Genomic DNA, 26,707 nt, shown 5'->3' on the forward strand with positions numbered 1-26,707 from the left:
CTAAAGGACTCTCAAGAGTCTTCTCCCACACCAAGTTCAAAAGCATCAATCCTTCGACACTCAGTTTTGTTTAGAGTCCAACTCTCACATCCATACATGACCACTGGAAAAACCATAGTTTTGACTAGACGAACCTTTGTTGGCAAAGTAATGTCTCTCTCTGCTTTTTAATATGCTGTCTAGGTTAGTCATAGCTTTTCCTCCAAGGAGCAAGCATCTTTTAATTTCATGGCTGCAGTCACCATCTGCAGTGATTTTGGAGCCCAGGAAAATAAAGTCTCTTTCTGTTTCCATTGTTTCCCCATCTATTTGCCATGAAGTGCTGCGACCACATGCTATGATCGTAGTTTTCTGAATGTTGAGTTTTAAGCCAACTTTTTCACTCTGCTCTTTCACTTTCATCAGGAGGCTCTTAAGTTCTTCTTCACTTTCTGCCATAAGTGTGGTGTCATCTGTGTATTTGAGGTTCTTGATATTTCTCCTGGCAGACTTGATTCCAGCTTGTGCTTCATCCAGTGCAGCATCTCTCAAGATGTACTCTGCATGTAAGTTAAATACTCAGGGTGACAAAATACAGCATTGATGTACTTCTTTCCCGATTTGGAACCAGTCTGTTGTTCCATGTCCAGTTCTAATCATTGCTTCTTGACCCACATACAGATTTCTCAGGAGACAGGTCAGTTGGTCTGGAATTCCCATCTATTTAAGAATTTTCTGCAGTTTGTTGTGATCCACACAGTCAAAGCCTTTGGCATAGTCAATAAAGCAGAAGTAGATGTTTTTCTGGAACTCTCTTGCTTTTTTGATGATCCAGGGGATGTTGGCAATTTGAACTCTGGTTCCTCTGCCTTTTCTAAAACCAGCTTGAATACTGGAAGTTCATGGTACACATATTGTGGAAGCCTGGCTTGGAGAATTTTGAGCATTATTTTGCTAGAGTGTGAGATGAGTGCAATTGTGCAGTAGTTTGAGCATTCTTTGGCATTGCATTTCTTTTGGATTGGAATGAAAACTGACCTTTTCCAGTCCTCTGGCCACTGCTGAGTTTTCTAAATTTGCTGGCATATTGAGTGTAGCACTTTCACAGCATTATCTTTTATGATTTGAAATAGCTCAACTCTAATTTCATCACATCCACTAGCTTTGTTTTTCCTGATGCTTCCTAAAGCCCACTTGACTTTGCATTCCAGGATGTCTGGCTCTAGGTGAGTGATCACACCATTGTGGTTATCTGGGTGATAAAGATCTTTTTTGTATAGTTCTTCTGTGTATTTTTGCCACCTCTTCTTAATATCTTCTGCTTCTGTATGGTCATACCATTTCTGTCCTTTATTGTACCCATCTTTGCATGAAATGTTCCCCTAGTATCTATAATTTTCTTGAAAAGATCTCTAGTCTTTACCCATCTATTATTTTGTTTTATTTCTTTGCATTGATCACTGAGGAAGGCTTTCTTATCTCTCCTTGCTATTCTTTGGAACTCTGCATTCAAATGGATATATCTTTCCTTTTCTCCTTTGCCCTTAGTTTCTCTTCTTTTCTCAGCTATTTGTAAGGCTTTCTCAGACAACCATTTTGCCTTTTTGCATTTCTTTTTCTTGGGGATGGTCTTGATCACTGCCTTCTGTACAATGTCACAAACCTCTGTCCATAGTTCTTGAGGCATTCTGTCTATCAGAACTAATCCCTTGAAACTATTTATCACTTCCACTGTATAATCCTAATGGATTTGATTTAAGTCATACATGAATGGCCAAGTGGTTTTCCCTACTTTTTTCAAGTTAAGTCTGAATTTGGCAATAAGGAGTTCATGATCTGAGCCACAGTCAGCTCCCAGTCTTGTTTTTGCTGACTGTATAAAGCTTCTCCATCTTTGGCTGCAAAGAATATAATCAATATCATTTTGGTATTGACCATCTGGTGATGTCAATGTGTAGAGTCTTCTCTTGTGTTGCTGGAAGAAGGTGTTTGCTATGACCAGGGCGTTTTCTTGGCAAAACTCTATTAGCCTTTGCCCTGCCTCATTCTGTATTCCAAGGCCAAATTTGCCTGTTACTACAGGTGTTTCTTGACTTCCTACTTTTGCATTCCAGTCCCCTATAATGAAAATGACATCTTTGCTGGGTTTTAGTTCCAGAAGATCTTGTAGGTCTTCATAGAACCGTTCAATTCTGCTTCTTCAATATTACCATTTGGGGCAGAGACTTGGATTGCTGTGATATTGAATGCTTTGTCTTGGAAATGAACAGAGGTCATTCTGTCGTTTTTGAAATTGCATCCAGGTACTCCATTTCAACTCTTTTGTTCACTATGAGGGCTACTCCATTTCTTCTAAGGGATTCTTGCCCATAGTAGTAGATATAATGGTCATCGGAGTTAAATTCACCCATTCCAGTCCATTTTAGTTTGCTGATTCCTAAAATGTCAATGTTCACTCTTGTCATCTCCTCTTTGACCACTTCCAAGTTGCCTTGATTCATGTACCTAACATTCCAGGTTCCTATGCAATATTGCTCTTTACAGCATCAGACTTTACTTCCATCAGTCACATCCACAACTGGATGTGCTTTTTGTTTTGGCTCCATCTCTTCATTCTTTCTGGAGTTATTTTCCACTGATCTTCAGTAGCATATTGGGCACCTACCAACCTGGGGAATTCATCTTTCAGTGTCCTATCTTTTTGCCTTTTCATGCTGTTCATGGCATTCTCAAGGAAAGAATACTGAAGTGGTTTTTCATTTCCTTCTCCAGTGGACCACGTTCAGAAATCTCCACCATGACCCAACCATCTTGGGTGGCTCTACATGGCATGGCTCGTAGTTTCATTGAGTTAGACAAGGCTGTGTTCCATGTGATCAATTTGGTTAATTTTCTGTGATTGTGGTTTTCATTCTGTCTTCCCTCTGATGGAGAAGGATAACAGGCTTATGGAAGCTTCCTGATGGGAGAGACTGACTGAGGGGGAAACCGGGTCTTGTTCTGATGGGCGGAGCCATGCTCAGTAAATCTTTAATCCAATTTTCTGTTTAAGATGGGGGCTGTGTTCCCTCCCTGTTGTTTGATTTGAGGCCAAACTATGGTAGAGGTAATGAAGATAATGGTGACCTCCTTCAAATGGTCCCATACAGGCACTGCTGCACTCAGTGCCCTCAACCCTTCAACAGGCTACCGCCAACACATGCCTCCGCCAGAGACCCTGGACACTCAGGGGCAAGTCTAGGTGAGTCTCTTGTGGGGTCACTGCTCCTTTCTCCTGGGTCCTGGTGCATACAAGCTTGTGTTTGTGCCCTCCAAGAGTCTGTTGGATTGCCAGTGAACAAATTCCTGAGTCCTGACAGGGGCATTGTTTAACAGGCTAAGGACTGGATTATTTGAACAAAACAGTGTAGCAAGAGATCACATTGTCCTGATTGACAATTTCATTTCATTCTCTTTTCCAGTCTCCACTTCAGTAGGTGACTAGGGAAAGGGAAAAATTTAGGATAATCACTGTATTTCTGGTATTTGAGATGTGACTTCCATGTCAAAGAAACATCTAACCCTTTGAAGCTCTGGGATAAGAACATTTCATGCACAAAAAGAAATAATACAAACACTCATGTATTATTAATAGTTGATTAGGGTTGATATAAAGTTGCCAGAGACTGGGTAGCTTAAAACAACAGCAATGTATTTTTCACAATTTTGGATGCCAGAAGTCCAAGAGCAAGGTATTGTCAGGGCTGGCTTCTTCTGACACTTTTCTCCTTGGCTTGTAGCTAGCATGATCTTCCCTTTCTGTGTTCTGTGTCTTAATTTCATTCTTTTATAAAGATAGGAGTCATGTTTTAAAAGCTCCACCCCAATGAGCTCATTTTAACTTTACCTCTTCAAAGATCCTATCTCCAAATACAGTCACATTCTTAGGCACAGGGGAATAGGATTTCAACACATGAACTTGGGGGTATAGCACAATTCAGCTTAGAACAACCCCCAACATGGAGAAATTGACTTGGCATATCTGAGGAACAGACAGGCCAGTGTGGTTAGAACAGGGTAAACAGGGAAGTGTTGGTATAAAATAACATCAGAGAGTTAGACAGGGCTCCGTCCATCTAACATCTTGCCGGATATGAAATGTATTTAGATTTTACATTTTTGATGGCTGCTGTTACTATAGGTATTAGTGTTATTGTGTTCAGAAAACTATGTGTGAAAAATCAGTAATTATCCAGCTGAAGGGAGAAATAACTGTATTTCCACCAAGGGAGCAAGCTTTTATTTATACCAGGTAGGGCTTCCCTGGTAGCTCAGACAGTAAAGAATCCACCTGCAATGCAGGAGACCTGGGTTTGATCCCTGGGTTAGGAAGATCCCCTTGAGAAGGGAATGGCAACCCACTGCAGTACCCTTGCCTGGAGAATTCCATGGACAGAGCAACCTAGTGAGCTACAGTCCATGGGGTTGCAAAGAGTTGGACACGCCTGAGCAACTTGCACGTACCAGGTGGAGAGACAGGAGATCTTACTTTTAAAAGTTCAGCTGCATCTCTTTAAATCGGTTGAGTGTATGAATAATTTAAATACAAAAATGGGGCACTGCAGTTCTCAAGTAACCTACAATACATTCCTCCCTCCAATAACCCCTACACACACTGCCAACCCACCTGTGTTTGGCACATTTCCATGGTAACTGTCATGCTATTTAACTGCAGGATTGTGTTGTTAATATGGTGATTTAACATTTTCCATGTGGGTTAAACTGGATACAAAAAGCTGCAACAGCTTAGGCATGTAGGATAAATTTTATGGAATTTTCAGCGGTTTTACTAAGCCATAGTTCTTCGTAATTTTAAAAGAGATTTATTGCTGAAATCAAGAGTAGGTCAGAATGGTACTTGAAATGTGCTTGTTTCCTAGGGGAGATTCTTTTTCAAAATGGCAGTCTGGTTTTAGGCATTTTCACCCCTTAGAGAGAGAAGAGTGATGGGATATAGCCAGAGGCCTGGCAGAAGGTGTCAAGACTTCAGATGTTGAACCAAGAATCTGGTGCTAATGAAACCAGATGGGAGAGTAGTTAAAAGAACTTCCCAAACGGTGGTAATACAACAGGATATTTCAGAGTGAACCCGGAGGGTCCTGTGGATTTACCTCTCACCTCAGCAGTATTTGGTGTTTAGAAGGAACACACCTTCTTCCAGTCTCTGAGTACCCTCCAGACATCTCTTCAGTCCCAAACTCTGGGACCAGTCAACACCATATTTTGTGGTTAGGTCCTTATTGTAGGCCAACCATGAACTACCAGATTCGTCAGAATTAGTCCACCAAGGGGAAAGTTCCCATCGACTACCTGATGCACTTGCATTTGCAAGCCTCTTGCACCTACCTCTCTCTGGGCTTCTGGTGTGACCTCAAGCAGGTGGCTCTGGAGGCTGTCCAGCATCTCCTGAAGATGTGCTCTCTTTCAGGAAGTGTCCCAAAGTGATTGGGATGAAACCTGGGATGCCATAGAAGCCACTGTCACCCTGGAAGAGAACCAAGCCTTTCTGGATCTGCATGCCCTGAGTTATGTCCACAGACTCTCATCTCTGTGACTTCCTGGAGATCTACTTCCTCGATGAGTGAGTGAAATTCGTCAAGAAGATAGGAAACCACCTGACTAACCTCTGCAAACTGCCCAGCCCCAAGGCTGGGTGTCTCTTAGAAAGACTCACCCTAAGCACAACTAGGAGCCCCCAGGGCCCAGTGGCCTTTGAGGAGCCCCTCTGCATCTCCTTGATGTCAGGGCTTCTCCCTGAGCCTCCACCAGCAGCCATTAAGCAACTTTTTAACCAGCTATCTACCAAGCCATGGACCAAATGGAAACAGTAAAACTTTCTGCAGTAGGAAAAAAAAATAGATAATTGATTATTCTAAATCACCTGCAGAAATTTTTAAAAATACAGGTTCTCAAGTTCCCTCTCCTGCCCATTTTCTAAATTCTGATTCCATTGGTTTGGGGTGAGGTTTGGAAATCTATATTATTTCATGTGTCCCGGGTTATCCCAATCTTGCCCACTTCAGTAACCACTGCCTTCCAGTAGTGAATACTAAAGTATGGTCCCCAAACCACTTGTGTAGGATAATTTTAGGAAAATGGTAAAACTTCAGTTTCCTGGGCCCTCTTTCTACCTTAGGAAATTACAAAGAAGGGCTATAGCAATAAGTATCTTAATTTTTGCCAATGTCCAGTCCTTCCTGGGTATTCTGAGAACGTGACTAATCTGTGTTCAAAAGCATTTGACAAGTATGCATATAATCAGCTGTCGTTAGTTGTAATAGGGAACAAAAAAGAAGGGGATATAGGTTTGCTTCTCAAGGAACTCAGAAAAGTCAAGCTACATAGCAAAGCGAGGCAAGGCATATTCTAAAGAAACAGAGACAAACTTAAAGCAGTACGGGATGAACTAGTTTTATAATTCTGAAAAGTAGTCCTATAGAAATTTTAAAGAGACAGAAAGATAGATCAGTATGATCTGGGCTAGTTTTGGAAGGCTTCCTGGAGGAAGTGATCAGTTCAGTTCAGTTCAGTTGCTCAGTCGTGTCTGACTCTTTGCGACCCCATGAACTGCAGCACGCCAGGCCTCCCTGTCCATCACCAACTCCCTGAGTTTACCCAAACCCATGTCCACCGAGTCGATGGTGCCACCCAGCCATCTCATCCTCTGTCATCCCCTTCTCCTCCTGCCCTCAATCTTTCCCAGCATCAGGGTCTTTTCCAATGAGTCAGCTCTTCGCATCAGGTGGCCAAAGTGTTGTAGTTTCAGCTTCAACATCAGTCCTTCCAATGAACACCCAGGACTGATCTCCTTTAGGATGGACTGATTGGATCTCCTTGCAGTCCAAGGGACTCTCAAGAGTCTTCTCCAACACCACAGTTCAAAAGATTCAATTCTTCGGCGCTCAGCTTTCTTTATAGTCCAACTCGCACATCCATACATGACCACTAGAAAAACCATAGCCTTGACTAGATGGACCTTTGTTGGCAAAGTAATGTCTCTGCTTTTTAATATGCTATCTAGGTTGGTCATAACTTTCCTTTCAAGGAGTAAGTGTCTTTTAATTTCATGGCTGCAGTCACCATCTGCAGTGATTTTGGAGCCCCCCAAAATAAAGTCAGCCACTGTTTGCACTGTTTCCCCATCTATCTGCCATGAAGTGATGGGACCGGATGCCATGATCTTAGTTTTCTGAATGTTGAGCTTTAAGCCAACTTTTTCACTCCCCACTTTCACTTTCATCAAGAGGCTTTTTAGTTCTTCTTCACTTTCTGCCATAAGGGTGGTGTCATCTACATATTTGAGGTTATTGATATTTCTCCCGGCAATCTTTATTCCAGCTGGTGCTTCATCCAGCCCAGCATTTCTCATGATGTACTCTGCATAGAAGTTAAATAAGCAGGGTGACAATATACAGCCTTGACGTACTCCTTTTCCTATTTGGAACCAGTCTGTTGTTCCATGTCCAGTTCTAACTGTTGCTTCCTGACCTGCATACAGGTTTCTCAAGAGGCAGGTCAGGTGGTCTGGTATTTCCATCTCTTTCAGGATTTTCCACAGTTTATTGTGATCCACACAGTCAAAGGCTTTGGCATAGTCAATAAAGCAGAAGTAGATGTTTTTCTGGTACTCTCTTGCTTTTTCTATGATCCAGTGGATATTGGCAATTTGATCTTTGGTTCCTCTGCCTTTTCTAAAACCAGCTTGAACATCTGGAAGTTCACAGTTCACGTATTGCTGAAGTCTGGCTTGGAGAATTTTAAGCATTAGTTTACTAGTGTGTGAGATGAGTGCAATTGTGCAGTAGTTTGAGCATTCTTTGGCATTGCCTTTCTTTGGGATTGGAATGAAGTGATACTTGAGCTCAATTTTTGGATGAGAAGAAAAATGGAAATGGTAGTATCTTGTGCATGTGAGAAGTACAAGAGAATAGTAATGTAGGTCTAGACAGAGATCAGGATGAAAATTTGAAGAATTTTCAAAAATCAGTCAATTATTCACCTTAGAGTATCTGTTTTTTCCTTTGTTTCCTCATTTGTAGAATGTAAGCACTGAACAAGATCAGGTATGAACATGCATAACAAAAACCTAGGCTCCTAATGAGACACCAACCAATGCTGGTTCTACCCTCTTCTCCTTCAAGATGAAGATAGCAATTACATGTAATGTGAAATCCTGCTTTTATTTTCTTGTTCCATATGTCAAAGAGAATATGGCCTGCCAGTCATTACTGCTCTTGCCAAACATCTTTGAAAAGGTTAGGGAAAATGATTCCATTGCTTTAAAAATATTTTATAATATAACTCTGACTGAGCTTTCTAAATTACCATCTTCAAAACTTAAATGGACTTCACTTCTGGAATAATTCCTTCAAGACTCAAGATTATGTGACATAGTTTGACTAAGATGCTTCAATACTAAAAACCTTTATTAAATGAATGGGAAGCTTCCCTGGTAGCTCAGGAGTAAATAAGTTGCCTGCAATACAGGAGACGTGGGCTCAATCCCTGGGTCAAAAAGATCCCCTGGAGTAGGAAATGGCAAGGCACTCCAGTATTCTTGGAGACACATCTGAGCACGCACACATGCATACACATATATACACATACATGTATTTATATATATGGGCTACAGTCCATGGGGTCATGAAGAGTCAGACACGACTGAACAACTGAAACTTCCACATATACGTATACATTACATTGACTTAATTTTTACACAGATAGAGAAAATCTTTGGGCTTCCCAGGTGGTGCTAGTGGTATAGAATCCACCTGCCAGTGAAAAAGACCTAAGAGACACAGGTTTGATATCTGGGTGGGGAAAGTCCTCTGGAGGAGGAAATGGCCACCCACTCCAGTATTCTTGCCTGGAGAATCCCATGGACAGAAGAGCCTCGCAGGCTACAGTCCCAGGGTTGCCAACAATTGTATACAACAGGAGTGACTTAGCACACAACACAGAGAAAATCTTTAGGTCTTTGGAATTTTCCAGTTCTTATAAGATCCCCTCTATCACCTCACATATTTGTTTTCTTTAGGATTTACTATCAGTATTCTCATAAATAAGAAGATCCTGGGATCTACAAATTAGTGACAAGTCAGCTACTAGTAAAGTTTAAGGGGTATCTGTAGCTATAGATCACCTTAGGCCTGTAAGGTAGCCAGGAAGAATGAAAAATGCAGGGGCTGTGGAGTCAAACAGAACTTGGCTTGGAACCTGGCTCTGCTAAACCTCCTGGCAGTGTGACTTTGATTATGGTTCTTAAGCCCCCTGACATTCGGGTACAATATGTGTAAGAAAAGGAAAATATTCATGCATTCCAGGGTTGTGTTACCATTCTCCTATAGTATAGCAGTATATGTAGCACTCAATAAACATGCATGAAAGAGGGAAATGTAAGAGACAGAAAGGGAAAGATGAAGAGAGAAGAGAGAGAGAGAAAGACAGTAATCAAAGCACTTTGGGGATGTTCAGAAATAAAAAAGAAAGCAGAGATCATTTAGGAGGTTTTAGAAATTGTACTGATACCAGTGACATTGTATACATCAGATCATGTAAATGAGACAAGGACCCTGGCTAATTGAAGCCTCACTGGGAGATAGGATGTTTCTCAAAGCTTTTCTAAGAGCCCCAGCACTGCAACGCCTTATCTAGGCCACCACCTTCCAACACTATGGCAACATATATAACAAAATGGAGAAGAGGTTGCTGATGCTTATCCAAGAAGAGGGAGTGCTGTGTCTCCCTAGCTATTCCATGATCTACTTACAGCACCAACAAGAATATCCAGGCTTGAGACTTAAAGATACCAAGTTATCAGACTTTTTCTTTTATTAGTAGGAAAATATATCTTTTCCAGACTACAGTCTTATTCACAAAGGCTATAACTGGTCCCAAACAAAGATACCTTAGCTAAGATATTCTATGTGATTAGGGGAACTGAGGAGCAAAGAAAAAAAAAAAAGAAACCCATATAGGGCCATCCACAGCAATTCTGTTTCAGATGATGCTAGCCAACGTGGATGAGGATCAGAGCTCAAATTCAAATATTTTGTGCCTCTTCATATTTCAATTGAGTTAGAATATTATGATTAATATTAAGTAGCATCATTTGGCCTCTGCAATTTAAATTTATTAGTTTTCCCCAAGGTCAGTATTAAGACCAAATAGTGTAATCCCAGAAACATCAGAGGCAAAATCCTGTTTTGGTTCTTTTTCTCAGAAGTCTAAGAACCCGCATTGGAAACTTGAGGCCCAGCAGGCTAAAATCATTCCCCAGCTATTTGAATCATAGTAAAATAGCCTTCTGCCATTTCATCCAACAGACATATATAAAACATTAATGACTTTTAATTAAAAAATAAATTCTAATAAATTATATGTGATGAGTTTTTACTTTATTATAAAACTATTTTCTTTCTTTGACCTTCCCCCTGAAAACAGCCTGGCCCAATAATCTAAAAGAGATTAAACAAACATTTCTTCATCAGAGATCATGCGAGGACATGCTCAGGAACTAAACAGCTGATCTCTATTGCATTTCTGAGCTGCTGTCTCAAAATAAGAAGGATTCTTCATGTCTCTACCTCACTCCAGGTTTTCAAGAGAGACTCACCTAGGAAGTTACTGACATACTTTTTGAAAGGATCTATTTATAAGATGCAGATACTCAGAACAGGGAACACAGCATCCTGGTCCAGTAAGAAGCCTCAGAGAATCACAAAATGCAGTGCTAACTGTCCCTTCCTCGGCTGCTTCCCAACCTCCTCAGATTCTGTGAGGCATCTCAAGGAGGAGAGATAGCGGAGGATAGAAGGGGGCAGATTTCCATTCAGAACAGCCTCCTCAGATGATGAATTTGTACCCTGAACAATAAGCACTGCCCTAATCTGTTGCTCAGAGCCATGAGTAATACACAGGAACTGAGAGGCTAGGGGAAAGCTCTGGATGGTGTGGGCTGCATCGCAGACAAGCCTGCTCAAGTCCTGACTGTTGAGCATGGAAATTTATGTATTACCTTTCAGCCTGCCAACTTCTTATCTGCCCAAGAGAATTTCCTTTTGAAAGCATACAAATAGACTTAATAGAGTCAAGGACAGAGTCTGTTCTTTAAGCACTGTGCTTCCTTTTATCCTGATGATACAAAAGTTTCCACTCCTTGAAAAAGACACATTTAAGTGATGGGGCTTCAGGTAACTCCCTGGATTGAAGTTACTGTAAAAATCACTCAAGTGATATGAATATAACAATCACAAATATTTCTTCTTGTTATGTGAGAAAAAATAAAAGAACAAACCTGTCAAAAAGTATCTTATCTCTGATTGTAGACCAGTGTGTAATTCTTATTTCTACCATCTTGCCTAGGTTAAGCTCTTTGGGCCACTGATTACCAGTTCACAAAAAAAAAAAAAAAACTTGGAAAATAGGATTGATAAGTCCTTTTCTGTCTTAAGATTCCACAAGTCTATGTTCTAATAACTCATAGTGCCTCACCCTTATTATTGTTCTATTATCTCACACTAGCCAATAACAGTGCCTTACCCTGTGCCACTGTGCCCTGTATTATTTATTTATTACAATAAACTTATGAATTAGATGCTATTAGAGTGACCATATAACAGATGAGGAAACTTAATATTTAGAGATGATAAGCAATTAGTTTAGGGTCTTGTGGACAGTAAGTGATGGAACTTGTATCTGAACTTGTGTGTCTTTAAGACCTTATTCCATGCTACATCACCTCTCTTCTGAACAGTTGGTATATGATATCATGTATCTTCTGATATATTAGACTAATTGTACAAACATGCTTCTGTGGGCTAAGCAAAAAAGCATAGGCATATCATCAAGTCTTTTGCTTAAGGCTTCAAAGGGTCCACAACGAAGACAATGATTCCTCAGGCTGCAAATACAGCAAGAGTATCAGAAGCCACACGTTACATATAGAAATAGATATATGTAGATATAAACATATATATGCCTATCTATATATCTATCCATATCCATCTATCTATCTCTGTCTATCCATCCATCCATTCATCTATATCCATCTATCTACTTCCCTTATTCCTCTGTTGCAGAAGTGTCTGCAATATCCTGGAGAGTTTCTTATGAAAATTGATTTAATAAATACTCTTACATGAGTCTATGTAAATATTTACAAAAGATTTCAACACTTGAACTTCCAGAATTGAGAATCAAACCCAGCCATTTGATGTTATAAAATGAGCTACATTTTTTAAAAAAGTCAAAGCTTCTTCCAAGTAAAACAACTCAGAAAGATTTGATCCTTCATTTTTAAGACTGCTTTAAACAACTAAATAGATTTCTTTTTATAAGGTTATGTGCAAGATAGGCAATAAAAATGATTGAAACCTGTATCAACAATGATAACTGCTAGAGGAGAAACAAATACTGCCCAGAACTAATGAGAATAAAACCAGTTTCTTTACTTTTACACATTAGATGAGTTACAATGCTCCAAGTTCAGCTAATAGTGTATATTACCCCCAACCTTACCAGTTCTATCCTAATGCAGAATAAAGCTCAGCACTTTACCACAGAGTCAATCTTTCAAAAGAATAGGTCAATAAATGATTTCACAGAAACAGTTATATCAGCACTGCTGGGTTCTCTTTAATATTTTTGTTGCCCTTGTTTTTCACTTCCTATTATTACACTTACATATTGAGTCATATTTATAGATATATTATTTGCCATTGGATTACTCAACAAGAAAAATACCTACTCCAGAAAATATCTATTTTAGAATATACCTAATTCTAAACAGACCAAAAGGATCTCTACATGTTTCTTACATTTCATAACTTGGGAACAGTGTGCTAGCCTGCAAGCTCTTTAAGGGTGAAAACCTTTGTTAACTTGGTTGGTTAAGGTTTATTAAGTTCCTAAAATGATGCCTAGCACACAGTAGGCACTCAAAAAATAATCAGTGGAAAGTTGAATAAATAATTAGCATCAGAAAGATAGACTTATTTCCTCTTGTATCAATTCTTGCCCTGTAAGCAAGTCAAAGAGTTACTATATTTGGAAATGTCTTGCTGTATAAAAATAAAGAAGAATCTACTTGACATCTTGAGGTCCTTCTGTCACCAAATCCAAATGGCCATGTCACCCAGGTACTAATTCTTAAAAGTCCCAGAATAGTAGACAGTTTCTTCCAATGTTATAGTTTCTCTGCCAACACAGAAAGTAACTGGCAGCTTCTCTCAACAGAATACTATATTGAGACTCATTTAGATGCAAGTAACAAAACTCATTTCTACCAGCTTAAAGAAAGTAATGGTTTTTATTACACTTCCAGAAGCTACTTAGAGCAGATATGGGCAGGCTGTATAGCCAGGGATCTCCAGGTTCCAGAGCCAGAGACTCTGTCTCTTATAAACACATGGATTTTGTTCCCTCATCCCTGTGGATATACTTTCGTTCTTCTCAGTTCAGTGGGTCCAGTGCCTATCATAGCACCAAACGAGCAATGAGTGTGCTATTAATATAACTGAATGAATGAATGGTATGTCTCTGCTTCTCCATGAATATCAAGAAGAAATGGCTGCACAGAACTGCTTTTGATTCCAATATCTCTAACTTATATCTCTGCTTTGCAATTTAAAATTCTTAGGAAAAGAATCTATTGCTTTGACTTGGCAATGAATTAACTCCTTCTTGAGTAAGGGTGTATCTTTTACCTAAGCAGCTCTTACTAGGGAGCCCTATTCCATGAAAAGGGAAAAGATGCTCAGAAAAGGGTGCATTGCCTGAGCAGATTTTCAAAGAAATATCCACTAAAACAGTGGTCGAGTCTTTGCAAAGATGGCTACAATAATCCCTGCCCGCAGGCCCCTCTGCAGCTTGACATCATTGCTTCTCCCATGAAGAATAAGTGTCCATTTCCTGCCTTTGATTCTGGGCTGGCTTTATGACCTACCTTGAATAGAAGAAAGTGGGGAAATTGACAGTATGAGAGTCCCTAAGCTTGATTCTCAAGAAGCCTGAGCATACTGCCACAATCAAGAGAAGAATCCCATGTTTGCCTTCTGGATACAGAAGTGCCTCTTGTGAGCCAGCTCTAACCACCAGACATGAAAACAAGGCTGTGTTAGACTGTCCAGTCCCAGTTCAGCTGCCAGATGACTCCTGCCAAGTGAGAGACCTCAGATGAGACCAAGGTAAGTCCTGGGGGCAAATAAAATGGTCTGTGTTTTAAGCTTCTATATTTTAGGGGTGGTTTATTATACAGAAATTGTTGACTGATGTAAATTTTCATAAATTTTAGTAACTTTCTTTGTTCCTCAGCTATTAATGAAAGTACTAATGGTGAATCCTAAATTGGCACCAAGGCATTCATTCATACATTGATTATTTATCTAGGTCAGCCTGATTAAAAACAAAACAAAAAACTGGGAAAGAATTGAAATTATCCTTTTCACTTCAATAGAAAGAGATTTAGGTTTGTATACTGGTTACAATACTTATTAACTATTCTAATATTATATTTATACTTAGGCTCCCTAGACCTCAGTTAGGCATTCTGTTAAATGGGAATCATGACATGTATATTTCAGAAAGGGCTGTGAATGTCATCTCCTACACAATATGCACAACCATTGTGCTGGGGTATTTTGTGAAAATTAAATGAGATAATTTATGTAGAATTTATTTTTGAAGTGTGGTCCAATATAGGCATAAACACTGTCATTTGAAGCATACTATAAAGCTCAATTTGTCTCTCACAGGAGTTCAGGCATTAAATCCGCGCAGAAGTTTTGGGCACACAGCTGGGCACAGAATTTTTAAACCAAGAATTCCCATCTGTGTGTATCCCCTCTCCCTCCAGAAGACACTCCAGCTCTGTCCCCTGTCCCAGGTGTCCCCTAGCGGTACCCCATAAGTGGTAGCCCAGCTCTCCTTGAGATAAATGATGCTCAGGTGCCATCGAGTATAGCATTCCCCTGAACCTAGTTCCGGGAAACTCGCATATGATAAACATTTTGAAAATGTGGCCTTGTGATCAATCAGGTTAGGGAAATGCCACCTAGTATTTGACCACTGGGAGATTAGTAATTTACATTAGCGTAGAAAGGTCCTGAGAAATCCTGTAGTGAATAACAAACAAAAAAGTAAAAGTGAAAGTCGCTCAGTCATGTCCATGGAATTCTTCAGGCCAGAATATTGGAGTGGGTAGCCATTGCCTTCTCCAGGGGATCTTCCCAACCCAGGGATAAAGCCCAGGTCTGCCACATTGCAGGAAGGTTCTTTACCAACTGAGTCACCAGGGAAGCCCAAGAATACTGGAGTGGGTAGCTGTTCCCTTCTCCAGGGGATCTTTCTGACCCAAGAATTGAACCCGGGTCTCCTGCACTGCAAGTGGATTCTTTACCAGCCGAGCTACCAGGCAAGTCAAAAGCCTTGTCTAAACAGTATTTCACTTTTTGTTTGAAATATAAAGTGACTTTCACTATATAATGCCATTTAACACATATAGAACTTGCATAAATCAGGGCATACTGTGGAAAATCCTAATCTAATGTGACTGCCCCCCACCTCACTTTCGAGAGGTCACTGAGGTCCCTGGGGCACAGGGGTTCGTACACAGTCAAGTACAAATTCGACTCTACTATTCAGTACAGCACTAGCCAGCCCCTTCGTTTGCTTTCTCCTGCAATGATTTTCCTAATAAATCCCTTTGGAGTCATCTCCTACCTCCTATTTCTCCTCCCATACGCAATCATCGCCTTAAAGCACATAAAGGCTGGGGAATTCTATCACCACTCTGCTCCACAAATGGAGAAGCAGCATTTCCACTTTGCCAAGTGTAGATCAACGGCTTGGCTGGCTCCATCTATCTCTGCTAATGACCTGAGCTTGCTGCCGTGGCTTATTCATTACAAACAGGGCAGAAAGGAAAACTGCAGGCCCTCCTCAGAGCCTGGATGTTTGCATAAGTCCTGGTTCTCCCAGCGGAGATGTTTTCTTTGGCCCAGCTGGGTTTTCCTGAGTAGTCAGATGTGACAAGTGCATTTAACCCACTAGGGAAAGAGTAAAGGGCTAACTTAGGGAAGATGATGATGGTCTTAAGAGACATTTGAGAAGCAGGACTGCCTAATGAATAAGACCATGGTCTCTGTAGCCAGTCATTCCCGGGTTTGATGACCACCACTGGCTTAGACATAATATAATATAAGCATGTATGAAAATATAATTGCATATAATATGCATATAATTGGATACACATGTATCTGTCCACATGTATGACTCTCAGTTATTAACTGATGATAATAGGATTGAGTTGCCATATACCTATATTATTTGTATGAACATATTGAAAAAAACTGAGGTATTAAATTTCATAAAATGCAAAAGTCCAAACTAAACATTTATATGAGGTCCAGAGCTTCCCTGGTGGCTCAGATGGTAAAGACTTGCTTGCAATGTGAGAGACCAAGGTTCAATCCCTGGGTTGGGAAGTTCCCCTGGAGGAGGGCATGGCAACCCACTCCAGTATTTTTGCCTGGAGAATCCCATGGGCAGAGGAGCCTATTGGGCTACAGCCATGGGGTCACAAAGAGACAGACACGACTGAGTGACTAAGCACACTAGCTTGGATAAATTACCTAACATTTTTAAACTTTGCTTCCTCACCTGTGAAATGGAGATTATACAAATTTCTACCTCATATAATCACTGAAAAGTATAAATAAAATCATGTATATAAAATACTTACCTTCAGGCTCACTAAATAGTAGCTATTATTAGTAGTAACACTACTGCAAGGAGTTCCTAATGCCCTTATATATGTATTAATTCATACGGAAAATGTCTGAATCCTTTTTATCTGCCTGGCATGGTATTAGATCCTTAAGATATAGACAAAAGGAGTATGCTATCTTTCTGTTCAAAAAGCACTAGTTGTAGTAAAGACAGCAAACACAGTAACCATACCTGGTTGCAGGCGCACTGATAAAATAGGAGGAGCCCACAAGACTGCAGGCAGGAAGAGGTGTGCTTCAAAAAGGTGTGACTCTGCAACAGAGCTTGGAGGGCTAAATAATTTAAGTATCTAATAAAGGGCTGGGCATATAGAAGGTGGTTCACACCTAGTAGCCACATATAAGAAAAAGGGAGTTAGGCAGGTGAGCTGATGCTGAAGCCATATCAGGGAGATGAACAGCTTGAGGGGAAGGCATCAGGAAGAGCACAGCATGTCTGATCCTACATAACATTTCTTCAAAGCTAAGACAAAGTGAATGGGAGGCTGTCAGACAGGGACCTTCATCTCAACATAAGGGCTTGGTCATTTAATTTAAAAGGTTAAGGGGACCACTGAAATATTATAAGCAGGGGTAGGGAGGTAACAGAAGCAGAAGACATTAAGAAAAGGTGGCAACAATACAGAGAAGAACTATACAAAAAATATCTTCATAACCCATATAACCACAATGGTATGATCATTCACCTAGAGCCAGACATCCTGGAATGAGAAGTCAAGTGAGACTTAAACATCACTACGAACAAAGCTAGTGGAGGTGATGGAATTCCAGTTGAGCTATTTCAAATCCTAAAAGAAGATGCTGTTAAAGTACTGCACTTAATATGCAAGCAAATTTGGAAAACTCAGCCGTGGCTACAGGACTGGAAAAGGTCAGTTTTCATTCCAATCCAAAAGAAAGGTAATGCCAAAGAATATTCAAAATACTGCACAACGGCACTCATCTCACACGCGAGCAAATGCCCAAAATTCTCCAAGCCAGGCTTCAACGGTATGTGAACCATGAAATTCCAGATGTTCAAGCTGGATTTAGAAAAGGCAGAGGAACCAGAGATCAAATTGCCAACATCTGTTGGATCATTGAAAAACCAAGAGAGTTCCAGAAAAACATCTATTTCTGCTTTATTGACTATGTCAAAGCCTTTGACTGTGTGGATCACAACAAACTGTGGAAAATTCTTAGAGATCAGAACACCAGACCACCTGATCTCCCTCCTGAGAAATCTGTATGCAGGTCAAGAAGCAACAGCTAGAAGTGGACATGGACAACAGACGGTTCCAAACTGGGAAAGGAGTACTTCAAGCTGTATATTGTCACCTCGCTTATTTAACTTATATGCAGAGTACATCATGTGAAATGCCGGGCTGGATGAAGCACAAGCTGGAATCAAGATTGCCGGGAGAAATATAAATGACCTCAGATGTGCAGATGACAGCACCCTTATGGCAGAAAGCAAAGAAGAACTAAAGAGCCTCTTGTTGAAAGTGAAAGAGGAGAGTGAAAAAGTTGGCTTAAAGCTCAATATTCAGAAAACTAAGATCATGGCATCTGGTCCCATCACTTCTTGGCAAATAGATGGGGACACAATGGAAACAGTCAAGAGAGTTTATTTTCCTGGCTTCCAAAATCATTGCAGATGGTGACTGCAGCCATGAAATTAAAAGATGCTTGCTCCTTAGAAGAAAACTATGACCAACCTAGACAGCATATTAAAAAGCAGAGACATTACTTTGTTGACAAAGGTATGTCTAGTCAAAGCTATGGTTTTACCAGTAGCCATGCATGGATGTGACAGTTGGAGTATAAAGGAAGCTGAGTGCTAAAGAATTGATGCTTTTGAACTGTGGTGTTGGAGAAGACTCTTGAGAGCCCCTTGGATTGCAAGGGGATCCAACTAGTCCATCCTAAAGGAAAACAGTCCTGGGTGTTCATTGGAAGGACTGATGCTGAAGCTGAAACTCCAATACTCTGGCCCCCTGGTGCGAAGAACTGTCTCATTGGAAAAGACCCTGATGCTGGAAAAGATTGAAGACAGGAGGAGAAGAGGATGACAAAGGATGAGATGGTTGGATGGTCACCGACTCGATGGACATGAGATTGAGTAAGCTCCGGGAGTTGGTGATGGACAGGGAAGCCTGGCATGCTGTGGTCCATGAGATCACAAAGAGTCAGATAGGACTGAGCCTCTGAACTGACTGGGAAGGTATATAGGCTTGCATCTGGGGGGATGATTTCAGCTGGATCATGGAGCTTAGGTTATTGAGTGGGAGCAAGTTAATAAAACTAGTTCACTAGGAGTAAATTCTTCCCCAAGGAGCCTTCCCTGGGACTTCCCTAGTAGAATAGTGGATAAGAATCTGCCTGCCAATACAGAGCACATGGGTTCAATCCCTGGCCTAGGAACATTCCACATACCTTGGAGCAAATAAGCCCGTGCACCACGATTACCAGGCTACACTCTGGAGCCCACAGCTGCAACTACTGAAGCCTGGATGTCTAGAGCCTGTGCTCCGCAACAAGATAAGCCACTAATCTGCCTCCCATCTTGGAGGATGACTCTACTCTGGTTCAGACTTTTTCCTGAGTACCACTAACCTCCTGCCCTACTCAGGTCCTCTAACACAAGAGCCAAGAACAGTGCCATTGCAACTTGTATCCCAGGCTCCTGAGACAGGATTCCAGGTGGCTGTACCAGCTCCTGGCAGAGGTGAGGTAGGCGGGACTGCTGGCAGTCCCCTTCCCATTATTTCTCAGGCAGCTGCCCTCACCATCCACCTGAGCAGCTGGCCTGTTCTGCAGTGCCCTTGTCTGCTCATTCACAGAAGCCAAGGGCCTCCTGCCCAGTTCCTGGACCAAACCTGATGGAGGCAGGGAGGACATTAGCAGCCTCTGACCTACCAGCTGGTGAGGGCTAAAATTTGTCTAGCTGAGTCAAGTGTACCAGGGAGCCCTGACACTGTCTTCTCCTGGCTCTGACTCACTGTGCCCATCTGCATTCCTGGTCTGCTGACCTTGCTTCCAGATTCGCACTTCATTTTCATTGCTGAGACCCAGGATGCAAGTTGCTGTCTATTATCTGTCTGCCCTCTCTCACTTTTCTTGAGGTCTCAATTCTCCCATCTAATATGAATAAATGTAATTTTATTGTCAGCTCCTATGTGGGGTATTTGATATGCATTACCATATTTAAATCTCATCACAATCTTATGAGATAATTATTATGTCCTCTATTTTATGTGAGAAAGCCAAAGCTGACAGAGATTAATAAGTTGCTCAAAATCTCAGAGCAAGTTAAGGATGAGTAGGAATTAGAACCCAACTCCTTTTAACCCCAAAACTTTAGCATTATGCCTAACTTACCTTTGACTGGAGTAGACTTCCCCAAATAATGTAAACCACTCACATCATCAAAGCTGCCACCAGTCACACTTGGCATATGGTCACTAACTGGAATCTAACCACCATACCCTGCCCACCAAACAGAACCACTCGGGCCTTGATGCTGGGTGCCTGGCTCAGGGTTTATTAAAGTGAAATCCAGCTTAATGGCCTTAGTTTTCAGTGGTCTTCTCTGTAGCTGAGACTATAAAGGAAGGTGAGTGCTGAAGAATTGATGTTTTTGACCTGTGGTGTTGGAGAAGACTCTTGATAGTCCCTTGGACAGCAAGGAGATCAAACCAGTCAGTCATAAAGGAAATCAGTCCTGAATAATCATTGGAAGGACTGATGCTGAAGCTGAAGCTCCACTACTTTGGCCACCTGATGTGAAGAACTGACTCATCTGAAAAGACCCTGATGCTGGGAAAGACTGAAGGTAGGAGGAGAAGGGGACAACAGAGGATGAGATGGTTGGATGGCATCACCGAACTCAATGGACATGAGTCATTTATTCATATGGACATTTATTCATATTAGATGGGAGGATTGAGACCTCAAGAAAAGTGAGAGAGGGCAGCTCTGGGAGTTGGTGATGGACAGGGAAGCCTGGCGTGCTGCAGTCCGTGGGGTTGCAAAGAGTTGGATACTACTGAGCGACTGACTTGAGCTGAGACACTGCGTGGGAAATGAAGGCTTAGACCTCAAGTACAGCTGTTCAGACCAGATACAGACATTCCTTGTGGCACAATGTTGTAAAAGTCTTGTGGTCTTGCCTGTTTTTGAGGAGGAAGCCAGCTGATAACATATGGCTCCAACTGCCTTTTGAAATACCAAGAAATACAAGTGGCAAAGTACACAGATGAAGATTTTCCATGAGTCCAAAGACTTTTAACTACAATCAGGGCAGAGTTGAAGGGAGGTTCGCACCTTTCCCTTCTCCACGGTTCAGACCTTCTGTGGCTCTTGATATAGGGACTGAATACCATCACTAACACCAGCACTTCACCAGGCAGCCCCGGGCCTGCTGCTGTCTCCCCAAAACACAGGTGGGTTCTTTGAAGGGACAGACACAATGTACTATTAGCACTGTTTCAGTGAAACATAGAAATTATGCCATGAAAACTTAATTGCCACTTTATTCAGTAATCAGCATTAACATGGTGAATATTTAAAGCTACAGCAGACTGCATGACAGCCAGGAGTTAGGCAGTGGTGGCTTCTAGAAAGCTAGAAAATGAAGACCTATGTGGACTGAGGCTGACTGAATTGCTCAGGCCCTTTTCTACCTGTGTGTGAAAAGGCTCACACCAGTGGGGTTGGCCAATCTCTAGGCATGTTAAGACCATTTACTCCATTGAAATCCCTTCCCCAGTCTCTCATCTATACTTTGATTGAATAAAACTCAACCAATTTAGTTCTTAATAAATATGGTGTGGCTAGCACTGGGATTAAAAAGACAGAACCCACATCTTCAAGAAGTTTGTGGTATCTTATTGGTAATGAAAATACCAATAATTCAATACCAACTTTGTATTGAAAATGAAAAGGTACAGTGATGATTATAATCAAGCCATCATATAATCAGGAAAGAGAACAGGTTTGGCTGATTCCTGACTCTAAAACTCATTAGTGATTTGACCTTGGGTATTTTCCTACTCTTTAAAATGAAGATATCATTATGGACCTAGCAAGGGTATAAGGAGTTTTAAATACAATATCTTATGACCTATCCCAGTGCTTGGTATGGACTATATGCTTGTTAAGTGGTTTTTGCCAAAATGTAAGATGAAACAAACAGATAAAAAATAGGGCCATAAGAAAAGTACAAATAAAATACTGAGAAATTTTAGAGGACATAGAAATGGCATTGCCTTATGAAGCAAAAAGGCTTAGTGGAGGAGGTTGTATTTGATATGGGCCTGAAAGGACAGGTAGACATTTTATAAGTGAGAGCCTCTGAAAATCTTTGTAGGAGCATAAAAAGTCATAGTTGAGTGAATGGATTAAAATATGAAGGTGGGGGATTATTTTTTTAGGCAGAGGAAACACATATCAAAGGCACAAAGGAGTGAAATGTGGGATTCGTTTAAAGTAGAAAGATTCATTTAAAGAATTTCAGAAGAGTGCAGAGAGTCAGAAAAGACAGATGGGGCAACATACAGTAGTAAATGTGAATGCCACCCTGAGTGGGTTAATTAACAATAAAGAGAGAGGAGGAACTATTGGAAATTTCTAAGCAAAGAAGAAACACATTTAGAGGTGGCAGTCATGTGGAGAAGAGATTTGAGTGAGGGGAGACAGGTGGCAGGGGTGTTGGTGGGAAGCTATTTCCAGTTCAGGCAAGAGATAACGAGGGCTGAATTAGGGGCTAACAGTGAAGACATAGAACAGTGGACAAATGTGAGAGATATTGTAGGAAACCACAGGAATATGCAAGGAGTTGAATGTGAGGAGCAAGATATGCTCTTTAGAAGTACTATGGCTGAATGATATGAAAAGGAAACAGCAGACAGCTTGAGTGCCAGAAAGTAGTAAGAGAAGTGTGTGTGTGAGTGAGAGAGAAAGAGAGAGAGAGAGAGGTGAGGGGAGAGAGAGAGAGGTTGATTGATGGTTAGTCAGAAAGAGATCAACATTGACCTTTAGAATGTAGCTCCTATGAGGTCAGATCAGGCCAGCCATACATTCCTGGGCAATACACAATGTCACCTGCAAATGTAGATTTGAAGAACATGAACTTGACTGTGTATAACCCTCAACTCCTAGAAACCAAGTTTCTGACCACTGAGCATTTGCTCTCATAACACACTGCCTGTCTCTGAGGTCTTACAACTAACACAGACCATACAGGAAGCCCGGAGGGTAGATGACATCTTCTAGAGAAGACAGAGGAGCTCTTCATTCAGGCCCACTTGCAGCCTCTGAAGTGGAATGTTCAGGATAAACAACTAAGGAAATAGGGAAATAAATTTAGAACTTTTATTTTTAATATAAAGAGAAAGTGAAAGTGAAGTTGCTCAGTCATTTTTGACTCTTTGCGACCCCATGGACTGTAGCCTACCAGGCTCCTCCGTCCATGGGATTTTCCAGGCGAGAAGTACTGGAGTGGGGTGCCATTAAGTGAAGATCAAAAATACTTAATACCCAAATTGAGATCAGCTTGTTGTCTGGAGTACATATGTCAGTGAATGAAATTCCAGTCAGGAGAGTGGGACTTCACAGGTAGAGAGGCTGGCAGTGGCACCTGAACTCTGGCATTGCTTTTGAGATATTGCCAAATGGTATCATTTACATAAAGTAGGTTTACAGAGAAGGCTGTCTCATATTAAACAAGCTAACCCTCACAAATGCACTCGTGGTATGTAATAATCCCCTCTGAGGAAATGCAGAGTGAAGACAATACAAATAATTTGTGTAGTATCTCACTACAGGAAAATTGCTCAACTAAGGCTTCTGTCCTTGGCATGAGATCTCCAATAACCACACCAAAAGTAAAAATGGACATTCAAATCAGATTTGACAAAAGTTGGCCAAAATTAAGAAATTAAGACTATTTGTATCCACCATAGTTAGTTATTAATATTTACTAATACTTGTATATATGTGTGTGTGTGTGTGTGTGTGTGTGTGTGTGTGCTCAATCACTCAGGCATGTCAGATTCTTTGTGACCCCATGGACTGTGGCCCACCAACTCCTTCTGTCCATGGAATTTTCCAGGCAAGAATACTGCAGTGGATTGCCATTTCCTATTCCAGGGGATCTTCCCAACCCAGGGATCGAACTCACATCTCCTGCGTCTCCTGCACTGGCAGGTGGATTCTTTACCACTAGTGTCCCCTGGGGGGTTACTTATATATACACTGTGCATTTATTTTATTAATACACTTATATTGTGAGTGTTAGCTGAGACAGTAAAGAATCTGTCTGCATTGATGGAGACCCAGGTTCTATCCTGGGTCAGGAAGATCCCCTGGAGAAGGGAAGGGCAACCCACTGCAGTATACTTGCCTGGAGAATCCCATGGACAGACCATGGGGTCATAAAGAGTTCGACATGACTGAGCAACTAACACTCTCACTTTCAAATATAAGTATATATGTATTTATTTTACTAAAACAGGTGTAGTCCAAAAGATTTGGAAATCACAACTGTCGGTGATTTTCTAACTCTGAGTCCCTACAGTTATTTCAAAATACTGAGATTGAATTTTTCTGAGAAGACTTTGTTGGGGCATAGTGTGTGGGGCACAGATGGAAGAAGTACATAATTATTGATAAACAGAGGGAAAAAATTGCAGAGAGTAGGGCTGGGACCATTGAAACCAACTGAATCTCCTGTCTTAATTTTACCCAGAATACCTGAGTGGAAGGAAGGACTAAGTCATTTAGTGGAGCAGAAAGGTCTCACTAGGGCTCTCTTCACAGAGCTGCCCTTTGGCTGAAGTGTTGCCAGTCTTCCCTCTGATATCATGGTACAAAGGCTAGAAAGAAATTCTTTAGTGGATGCCATTACATACAGCACTGCATGCTGTTTTTCTCCTCCCACCACCCAGAAGCTGTTGCGATGGGCACATTTTTAGAATATTTAAAAATAAATTACAGTTAGTGATGAAACTTATAAGCCAGAGAAATGCTGGGCAAGTGTGTGCTTCAAGCTACACAGCCCAAGGCTGCCAGGTATAAAAATACTCCATGTCTCCCATTTGGCTAAGTGAGGCTTTAGCAACTGGTAATTTTTGCATGTCATAGTCACTGCTAATTGTTGAATTAGAACATCTGTCAAAAGTGGGGATATTTTCCTCAGAACGCAGAGCAGGGGAAATTAGCTTTTCTCAAAGGCAGTACAAGGCACATCGTGACTGTGCTCACTGCCAAAAGCAAATATTCCCTCATTCTGGCCATTGTTTTCAAACAGGAAGCCTACTGAGCAGTCTCTGACCACCCTCATTAGAAATCCGGTGGGGCTTTTGCAAATTCTTTGGGTTTTCCCGGGCAACAGCAACTTTAAAAATGTTCCAAAAGGGTCAAAACACTGGCTAGCATCTGATTTAACAAGATGTCTGTCTCTAACCAAGAAACGTGGTAGAAGTTTAGAGCTTAATCTTGCCCCAGGAACTGAGTATCATTTATAGCTTTACTCCACTGAGTCAGGAGATATTAGTGTAGGTGGTTTTGAGCAAGTCTCATACCCTCTCTAGTCCCAGGGTAGACTGGGACTAGAGAGGGTCCCAGGTAGACTGCACCTATAAAATGAAGGGACTGGACTAAACCAGCGGTTTCCGAAGTGTGAGATCTTTAGAACACTAGAGCTTCCTTACACTGTCTTAGGAGTCATCTTGGAAGTGGTTGTTGAACAGAAGCCAGTTTCTCACTTCCGTTTCAATAAGCTCAGTACTCCTTTTATACTCTTTATATATTGGAGTTCAATGTCAATAGGAGAAGGAAATGGCACCCCACTCCAGTGTTCTTGCCTGGAGATCCCAGGGATGGGGGAGCCTGGTAGGCTGCAGTCCATGGGGTCGCTAAGAGTCGGACACAACTGAGCGACTTCACTTTCACTTTTCACTTTCATGCATTGGAGAAGGAAATGGCAACCCATTCCAGTGTTCTTGCCTGGAGGATCCCATGGACAGGGGAGCCTGGTGGGCTGCTGTCTATGGGGTAGCACAGAGTCGGACACGACTGAAGCGACTTAGCAGCAGCAGCAGCAATGTCAATAAAGAGGCGGTGGTTTGACAGTTAAAACATTTAGAGGCTCCCAAAGGTCCCTGAAGAGATCTGCTGTAATAAGGAGAACCGTGAAAAAGCTGGACTACCCAGTACATCCCATATGGAACTAAACAAGAGGAAAGATTTCTCCAAACACACTAGCCTACGTACATTCTTCAGATACAGCTCTGCCAGTCTTTTTACCCTTCAACTCCTTCCATTCTCTCTGCTATTAATTCCTTCCTGGCTCCTTTGACTTGTGTTGTTCTTCTCCTTCAAGGCCCAAATAAGGTTTGCACCTGAAACACGAAGCCATAGATGCCAATTGATGCCACCCTATCCTGTCTCTTTCGCATACAGAACTTGAACCATTGATTCCCTGCACACATCATTTGCCTCCAGGACGCCTCACTTTATTATCTGTAAATCTTGTTTCCCTACAAAAATGTGAAGTTTTTAAAGGAAGTGGCCAAGATTATTCATTTTTGCATCCCAAAAGAGACCAGTGCAATGCTTGGTATATGATAGAATGCATGGCATTTTGGCGTTTGATTGACTGAGTAATTAGACTTATAGGATCAAAATCAAAATCAAATCTCTGGCACCTCAAGTAATCCAGAATGAAATCAAACTCTTTCAGCATTTACATACAGAAATTACCCTTATTTCCATCCATTTATCCAGAAAAAGATTTATGGATCTTGGATTCACCAGGGACTTTTTACTTTTTCTTCTTTATTGCCATATCTAATCAATAATCAGATTTTCCCATGTGAAATTTCTCCCATATACACATACATTTAGGGAATCCATTCCCT

At 41.2% G+C, this 26,707-nt stretch overlaps 1 long non-coding RNA gene across 3 annotated transcripts in view; it reads right to left on the reverse strand.

Moving 5' to 3' along the window:
* LOC145506337 (uncharacterized) overlaps positions 1 to 26,707 on the reverse strand; it is a 788,916-nt gene that overhangs the window by 343,077 nt on the left and 419,132 nt on the right. Inside the window, exons 13-14 of one of the 3 annotated variants that reach the window (XR_014053775.1) lie at positions 5,365 to 5,503; positions 1,589 to 3,459 (exon numbers count right to left, since the gene is read on the reverse strand). The exons of 1 other annotated variant lie outside the window; for it this stretch is intronic. This is a non-coding gene — a long non-coding RNA (uncharacterized LOC145506337). Of the gene's footprint in view, positions 1 to 1,588; positions 3,460 to 5,364; positions 5,504 to 24,483; positions 26,189 to 26,707 lie in introns of those variants that run through there. One more of the 3 variants, XR_014053773.1, reaches the window with a different exon arrangement.

Source organism: Giraffa tippelskirchi, chromosome 5 (genome assembly GCF_054371585.1).
Source record: "Giraffa tippelskirchi isolate mGirTip1 chromosome 5, T2T-mGirTip1v1.2.pri, whole genome shotgun sequence".
In the NCBI taxonomy this organism is placed as follows: domain Eukaryota; kingdom Metazoa; phylum Chordata; class Mammalia; order Artiodactyla; family Giraffidae; genus Giraffa; species Giraffa tippelskirchi.